The 9,663-nt window shown below is 23.0% G+C and overlaps 1 protein-coding gene across 2 annotated transcripts in view; it reads right to left on the minus strand.

The window, feature by feature from the left end:
- LOC111634343 (homeobox protein HOX3-like) overlaps nucleotides 1–8,909 on the minus strand; it is a 42,922-nt gene extending 34,013 nt beyond the window's left edge. Inside the window, exon 1 of one of the 2 annotated variants that reach the window (XM_023379108.1) lies at nucleotides 8,738–8,909. The gene's annotated coding sequence lies outside the window, so the exon portion shown is untranslated. Of the gene's footprint in view, nucleotides 1–8,255; nucleotides 8,347–8,737 lie in introns of those variants that run through there. The other variant, XM_023379116.1, reaches the window with a different exon arrangement.
- Between the last annotated feature and the right edge of the window lie 754 nt (nucleotides 8,910–9,663).

Here is a 9,663-nt window from a genome sequence, read left to right on the forward strand (position 1 = left end):
GAAAGCAATTACGATCCCAGGAGGACCAATGACCTAATTAGTCTGGAAAGGGGGACGTAAAATGGGCAATAAAAGTCTGTGTTCGCCTCAGGTCTCGGTCAAGGTAGAGTCATTTAGCGGTCAGGCGACCAAGTGTGAGGAAGCATCGTTGTTACGAGTTCGTATTACGTAAATCTGTGTTTTTAAACCGATGGATACTTATTCAGTCGTAATATTAAAAGATAGGTTAGTATTTTGTGAAGATAATAAGGTATTTCCGCTCTTCGATTATCGTTATGATGTGTAGGCCTAATGTTTTTTATATATATAAATGTATGAATCGATATCCAGTTATGCTTTTTTCATAATTTCTGATAAATCTCCTGAAGATTTCACAACATAAAATACATGGTAAGCTAGTTCAACGTTAGGCCTACTTTTATAATTTTCATAAGGTTATCGTACTATATATAGGCCCTAATTTAATTGTCAACAATTTGATCAGTAGTTCTAGCGACTAAAAAATGTTTGCTTGCAAAAACTAAACAATCTTATTTATAACTGTTGTTATTTTTCAATTTGAAATGGTTCTAAAATTATTGTCTAATAATGTTAAAAGTATTGCTCATGAACTAACTTAATTTAAATCTAAAACAATGTAACCATTATTTAAAATAATTAGAATATATTTTCTATTTTATGTTTATTAGGCTTATTATTATATAAACAGAATGTTACAAAAGCGATATATTAAAACAGTTCTATGAAATTACTATAGAATAAATATAATAAACAATGGAGAGAAAAGATAACGAATTTAAAAATTTGAGAATAGAAGCATCTACCATACCTTTTTCCTTATAAATATGCATAAGAATATTGCAATATCTTCTCGAAAATTTGGATCATTTTATATGTAGTATGTTCCATCAGTTTGTCTTCGTAGATGTGCTTTGTAAATCCTAAGATTCTTTCCAATCTGAGTTCACTGACGGTATGTGGATAGACTAGTAACTTGGAATAGATTTCAAGGAAAGTAGATCTATATTTAGGTTATATTAATAAATAATTTCAAGCTAGGAAAGCATAACATGTTTCAAAAAGGTTAAATATCTTTTGAATTTCATTTGAAATATTACTTTTTCATTTAGACTAAAAATTAAAAAGATTTACCTTTTAATTTGTATGTAGACGTTTACTGTTTACAGATTATTGTAAAAATTTTTCTGAAGAATATTTTTATAATGTAATGAACTCTAAATATTTTGTAATTAAATTATCTTTAAACTATGCAAATTAGACACAAGCTTTATATTTGAAATAAAAATCTTTAAAAATTTAAAAAGAATATTTATATTTAATAATTTCAACTATTTGCACATGCTTATATAGATGCAGGCGTAAATATCAAATTTATTCATTTTATTAATTGTATGTTAAATAAAAAGTAAAAATAAGGAATATTTTATCTTAGAAACGATAATTAATGGAACTTAAAAACTATAAAACAATATAAAAGATTGATTATTAATAGTAAACATAATGTTAAACATAAAATAGAAAATAGTTCAAATATTTGTTTTTATGAAATTAATTATTTAAATGATGTAAAACCAGATTAATTACCTTCGTTAATATAAGCATATAAAATATATTATTTCAAAAATGAATTTACAAGGCCAACTCGTTTGAAAACTTTTATATTGATTTTCAATCATGTTTTCTAAATTTCTATAGATTAATCTATAGAAATTTTCTCTATTGAGATTTGTATTATTTTATCTTCCAAATAAAATATTTTATTAAAATAAAAATAAACCAAAAATCCTTATTAATTAAGCGTAAATAAGAGCAATTTCATTTAGAATTAACATTCTAGCTACTATCAAAGATAAGAGAATAATTTCTAAAGTGATAAAATTAATTTATGAATTTAAAAATGTTAAATATATAATATTTATTTTGTTTCGATTTCAATCATAAGTCTTCCAAAATTGTTAATTTTATAGAAATAAAGAATATAACATAAATAAATAACGCATTACAAATCGAAATCAGACTGACGCAACAAACTCAAATTTATAAAATTAGATTAAATTTTAAATTAAATATTATAATTTTATTCACAACACAACTACTTTGACTAGAAGGTATATTTCTTATAAAACATCATTTTATTTATTGAAGAAAAATTAATAATCATTAATAATAATTCTTAATTTTTCTATAGTAACTTCAATGCAAATGTAGCCTACAAGTACTGTACAGTACATGAGAATTTATATTAGAAATATTTAAAATTTAAACAATATATTAAAAGCTTTCTTTAATAAGCAGTCTAGTTTTATAAGAAAAAAAATTTACTATACAATACAATACTGTACATTTTCAATTGAAGCTCTTAGTTTTAAAATCACACAGAAATAATAAGCTACATAAGCTAAATAATATAATTCGGGTTATTTTACTATAAAAGAATAATAATATATTCATTAAAATTTATTTTAAAAATAAATGAATAAAATTAAATCGAAAAATGAAGTATTATTTAAATTAACAGAAGTTTTTATATCGTGTATTGTTAATTACATTTTGCAAATTTTACTAATAGTTAAATAATAGCGGCCTTTATTTATAGTTGTATGTAAATATTTAATTTATTTTAAAAAAAGTTTTATATAGTTATTAAGTTAAATTTTTTCCTAATTCAAAATTAGTTGAAATTTCGTAAAATTGTCATAGAAGTATCAAATTGTTTGAATTAAAATAGATTAGTTTATAATCACTTTAATGTAAATTTATTTAATGATTTTTTTTCATTTAAGCTTCTGTATTTATTTATTTAAATAAAATAATTAACTCATAAATATATATTATTAAACTTGTTTAAACTAAACTTATTTCATTTAGATGATATAAATAAGAAAATCTTATGAAAGTGTGGAAGTATATTCTATAAACTTTCAGTTTACCTCATAACATTCTGAATTTTTTATACAACTATTTCTGAATGAAAATGGATCATAGGTTATGTGTATTATTCATGTAGTCTGTGCAAACACAAGAGTCAAAATCAATAGTAGCTTTGATACAGCTTACAACGTGACTCATGCAGAAACTATAGGCTTATCTATATGATGGTCTTGAATTTTCAATTCTATGTTAATTTAACAGTAATAACAGTTTATGTATTCGATAAGGATTTAAATAAAAATTATTTTATTCAAAACTGTATAGAGCAAAAATAGAATTAAATAGACTTTCGGTTTTTAAAAATTATTTTGGTTTTAATTTATTAAAATATAACTATTTATATCTATCCATTATAAATTTTAAATAAATAAAAAAAACATACTGTAAAATCAGTGAATTTATTCTTAAAGGAAGCTGCAAGTTTTTATTATAATTAAAGAAAAAATTGTTAATAGCCTAAATTATTTTTTAATTTGTAATATTATTGAAAATGTGTTTATGATAGGCTATAGAAAATCTATACTTTACACTTTCTTACACTTATAGTTTTTCTATTTTTAATATTATTTTAAAAAATAATCATTAGCTTACTACTATATGATAAATAGCTTAATGTAACTTACTATAAAACAGCTTAAATAGCTTACTATATGAGAAAAAAATTATATAGAAGTCTAAATAAAATTTATAACATAGAATATATTATTTTTACGAGAATTTGAAATAAAATATGTCTCTGAAACAATGCCAATTTGTATTCATTAAATTAAAACTATTGTATTCGTTTTCTGTTTTAAAAAATAAGATTTTATATAACAAAATTAACTGCAAGATGAATTATTATTATTATTTTTTAAAATACAGTCTATATATAGAATATATATAGTCTGTCATAAGTCATCTTTTCTTATTCTATAGAAGGGATGCCGATTTTTTACGGTTAAATTATAACGTGCAAACATAGTTGATTTAAAAGAAAGAGAATTTGCACACAAAAAAGTACTAAAGCTTATTTTCACATTTCTCACTTTCAGAAAATATAACTCTCAGGAAACGCCCCTGACTAGATCATAGACTATTATGAGATAAATCTTAATATTACATTTTTTCATGAAACGTGGGCCTATAGGAATTTTCCACCCGACAATAGGTTTTTGTTATGGTTGTCCCTGAGACATATCGAGAAAGTCAATGAGTATTTTTGGCCTCTCTTCAACCACTAAACACTTTTATATTCAGTAAAAAGTTAAAATTTAATTAAATTCAAATAGTTTATAATATCACAAGATTTTATAAATGCAATTTATTTAATGTAAGTTGTATAGTAACGATATTGTATATAATTAATATTTAGGTTAAAAGATGTAATTACAAGTGTAATAAGTTTTTAAATATGCCTTAATTTTATAAAGATGATTAATTGTTAATTTTCGTGGCTGTTGTGGTAAAAAATACTATTTTTACTTGCACGTAGGCTTCATTTTATAATTGCTAAGAAATAAAATCTGATAGTTGCTCTTAATCGTGAGATAACTATCTTGAAATTTTAATCAATAAAATTATTTTTATATTTTAATTATGATATATTAGCTTAAATCTATTTTTTTAAATTATTATTATCATATGCTTATTAGGTTGTAATACTAATTAAGTCAAAGAATGGATTAATTTTTAAATATTTCAATAATAATTACATCTGTTTATTTAGTTCATTATAAAATATTAATTTCAATAAATATAAAGAATATAAATGATGAATTTGTTTCATTTTTATTCATTGGAAACATCAAACCCTGTAGGCCAATTTGATTTAGTTGATTGCCTTAGGATTCACCATTTTTTTTAGTAAAGCCAATTAAGAAATATAAAGTCTTCATACAAACATGATTTTGTATGACTACTTTTCAATCTATAAAAAATATATAATTATCTTTCCCTTCAAAAGTTTTAAAATGATACGAAAATATGTTTATGATAAGCTGAAATATTTAAATAATTTTTCAACTTAAAGAATTCAATAAATTAAATTAAAGTATAGACGAATATTGTAAACTAACGATATTTAATTTGGTAATAATAGATCTTATACACTCAGGATTAAGATATATAAAATAATAATTGTATCGTAGAAGAAGAATTCATAAAATAAATAATATAAAACGAAACTAAGTTAGAAAAAATAAATCCTTCAGAAGAATTATGTAATGATCTTGATATAATGTATGAAAGTTTACATAACAAAGTTAATATATTAATAATTCATTTTTTCTTAATTCATAATTCATAAAATGCACTACTTTCTTCTTTTTAATATGAAAAACATAAATTATAATTCTGAAATAGTAGTTCATTAGCCGAGAAAAGAATCATTTGCAAACAGAATTTTAAATTAAGCTTAATAGTTAGACCTACCTTTTTTTTTTCAAGTCACAATTAGAATTATTGATGAAACCTCATAGTAAATATCATAAGTCCATAAATAAATAATATTTATAAAACTTAAGAAGATAAAAATTTAAAAGATCATTTTTCAAACTTTTAGCTAAACTCATAAAGTGAAAATTTTTAATTAACTTGAATAAGAAAAAAAGTTAATTATCTTCACCAAACACAGTAAGTTACTCAACATATTTTCTGAAATTTAAATTAATTTAATATCTTAACTAACATTTTAGTATCTTTTAGCTGTGTAAATGATAAAAATATTTGATTAATATAAGAATAAAAAAACTTATAACACCAACTTAGCCATTTAAAAATAATTTAACAAGCTTAATATCTAATTGTTCGATCGTTATCCAATAAAATTGAAAACCTTATTTTATCCGAGTGTGGTTACTGTCATTCACATGTTGTTACAACGAAAATGACAGTGAGAGAGAATATTCTGATTGGTCATTTCCGCGACATGCTTCAGATTGGACAGTTCTCCTGTCAATCACGTCATAGATTAATAGATCTATTACTGTTTACTCTTGCGATAGCGTTATCTGAATTAATTCTGTTTTGAATATCCTATTGTTTATTTTTATATGTAGCTTACATGAAAGTTTGGGTGGTATTGTATCTATAACAACAATATTTATGCTTACTGTGCAGCGTTTTAGAAAGAAGACAGTAACATGATTGATAGACTAACACGAAACATGTAATATTAGATGAAAATGACCAGTAATGTCATTGTTATTTATAATATTAAAAATATAATCAATCGTCAATATCTGTATTCGTTTTATTAAGTTTTATATATATAAATTTTTGCTTTATTTTTTTTAAATACAGTATTACTTTTTATCGTCGTGATTTTTAGGGATTTTATGTCTGCATCGATTTATTATTAATTAAAATATTTTATATTTCTCAAGTTTTAAAGTTAGGCTCCTATAGGAAAGTTGTTATATTTATAACTTATAAGAATGCATTATAAGTTATATTAGCCTCGTATGAATATAAAATTAGATTTTCATCTTCATTGTAATAGTTATTAAACTTAATTACGTTATAAAAGTTATTATCAAACATTAAAGTTAACTAGACTATAAAATGGTTTAATAGATTTGTGATCTTATTATAAGTCCTTACAAAACTTCCACATTAATTATTTCAATTAGATGATAATATAAAGGCTATACTTAGATTTTTCAGAATAATTTTATATTAAACAAAAGGTTTTGGAGGTAAAAAAATTATTAAATGCTAAACATAAATAAAAGCCGAGAAAAATCGATAAATTAGAGTGGTCGACCGGAAGTATGTTGGCAGAATTTTCTTGGAAATCTTTATTTTATCGGAAAAGAGATTAAACTAAAATATGAGATTAAATAAAGATTAAACCGGTAAAATTACAGTTTTACTAAACATTGCACTTCTAAAGTTTAATCTGTTGTGACAGTGCCTGGGTTTGCTATAAAATATTTATAAATGATGGGGTCCTAATACACGAATATCGTGTTGTGTACGAGCTCGTAGTGATTGGAAATCTACTTATTGGGTTGGATGTATTTGTTAATTACGCTCAGAATTATATTGAATGTATCTTCGATAGAAAATTCTTCTGTTTTCATAGGATTGATTAACGAGGACCAATTAATCACAAGCAAACACCGAGACATTTCGTGAGAACAAAGGGACCACACCTGCTCTCTTGTGGCACGTGAGTGTTTGGTGAGACTCGTGCAGGAAATAGTAATTTTGGCGATGCCTAGTTATAAGGAATCAATGCGAAATCTTAGAATCGATCGGGATTTCTACAAGAATTTAAAGGCTAGGTTTAATAGTTTTGTGAATTTAATTTACTAACTTATATATTGTTCCCCAATTAATCATATTAAAATTCTATTCTATTTTACAGTTCAAGTAATTTGATATTTGAATACTAAATAGTAACGTAATAAAATTTGAAAGTTTTTCAAATCTTAATTTATATACTTACGTCTAAATCATAATATTCCATTAATTTTTATAAATATTGCTTAAATTCAGAGATTATATGACATTTTTTAGACACTTGATGAAATTGATAACTTTTTGATTGATAGGTTGATAAGGCAAATTATAAATAAATATTTAATTCAATTAATTACAGTAAATTTACCTTAGAGACTAATAATTAATTTTTTGTAACACTGCTATAATATTTAAACTTCCAAGTACTTTCACGGATATGGAATTTATTAAAACGTCATTTTATTTTATTATATTAACAGACTTTATTCATAAATGTGAGAGTTTTTTTTAACGTTTCCTAAGCATTTAATATAATTAATATATTTTTTAATCTTATATTAAAACTGATAAATTTTTAATGCATATCAAACTAGCTTTATGCTTAAATATATATTTATGCTATAAACTGAATATATATACATATAGAATATATAGGCCTATAGTTTAAGTTAAAGCTTACAGGATCTTTAAACTGACAGAACTTTTAAATATTTTTCTATGTTTTATTTTATTTTAATTTTCAATATTTTATACTTTGTCAACTTCTTACAATAATTTTCTGCACGTTGTTAACTCTAAACTGACAAATAATTTAAATTCATTTAAATTTTATCGGCTGCTATTTTTTTAAACCTTAAACTTTTTAAATTATATTATAATAATAAAATTGTTAACAACTAATAGTAAATAATCAATATGTTTGAAATAATAAAACCACTGAGCAATTTAATATTGCAGAAATAAATTGAAAAACTTTACGAAGTTGTGAACAATTCTTAAATAAATTAATAGAAAGATTGGTTTTAAAATTTTTTAAAGAAAAAAAAATAATACGATCAATATTAAAAAGCACTCACAACTCAATCAAACAATGAAGCGAAAGTTCTTGCCGAAGACACTTAACGTCGCACCAAAGATTTCTTATAGTTTAAAACATTCGAACGAGAGCAGACGAAGTGCATTAGAAAAAAAAATTCTCCTTGGTAATTAAATATTTCGTATTAGACAGAGTCAGTATACAAGCTGAAGCCGGAATGATTAATGGCAGGCTGTTGCATGCTTCTAACCTACATCGTGCATCTATCGCACGGTAGCGGTGGTGCAATGATTGGCACAAGACACTGCTAACTAATGAAACGTGGCGTTTAGTAGATCTAACATTTTGTAATGAGCGACGATGGAATATTATCTTTGTAAAACGTTCTTTTAAAATCTGTTTGTTTTTCATATCGATTTTTAGTCAATCATTTCGTTTAGAAAAAAATCAAAAAAAAATATATATATATATATATAAATTATTATCTAGCTGAAAAATACTAGAAGATTAGAAAAATCATACCAATGTTCCGTCTGAATATATAACTTAGGTTATTTCAAATTGATTGGCTGATCTTTGAAAATTGTATTTCTAGAACTTGAACATATTTGTACTCGTTATAAAACCTAAAAGTAAATAACATCCAAGTTAAATATTTAACATTATACAATATGTAATAGTATTCAATTTTATTATAGAATTGTTTCATGTAGAGTCAGTAAGACTATAAAATATTTAAAATAACTCTCTACTGTAAATTTTAAAAATTAATAGCTGTAACATGAAAATATACTTTATTATTTAATAATTCATAAAAATTATATATTTTTTCATTCTGAAATTAAGAATAGTTACCTGTATTTATAAAAGTACAAAAGTATTAAAGTTGTTAATATTTTCTAACTGTTTAATTATTTGAATAAAGAAATTCGTAAAAATTGATTTTATTTAAATAATATTCCCCCGTAAGATTTTAAAAATAAATCTATGAAAAGTTTTAAATGTCGGCTAATTAACTAAAAATTATTTAAAATACGCTAATATATCATTATAGTAGGCTTACTATTACGAAATATCATATATTAACATAGTGTACTTGTAATACGCAATCAAAAAAATATAATATATAGCTATATTTTTATTATTAAAGAAAAAGTTTTTTAAATATGGACTAATTTATTTAATATTTGCACTAAATTTGTGCTTAGTCTTCAGAGAAGTTAAGTTCTTGATTTATCGTCTCATATTTTTTCATATTATAATTTATTACATTATAAAATTAAAAACGGTTAGAACAAAATTGTGAAATTAAAGCTCTAATTGACTTTTAAGTTAATCTTAAAAATAATCTAAAGTAGAAATTTAATTTACTTAAACTTAGTAAGTTTAAAAGTAGTGAAGAATCTTAAAAAAATTTTTTTCATTTTTATCACTATATAGGCCTACAT

Source organism: Centruroides sculpturatus, unplaced genomic scaffold (assembly GCF_000671375.1).
Source record: "Centruroides sculpturatus isolate CEXI.00-Female unplaced genomic scaffold, Cexi_2.0 scaffold210, whole genome shotgun sequence".
In the NCBI taxonomy this organism is placed as follows: domain Eukaryota; kingdom Metazoa; phylum Arthropoda; class Arachnida; order Scorpiones; family Buthidae; genus Centruroides; species Centruroides sculpturatus.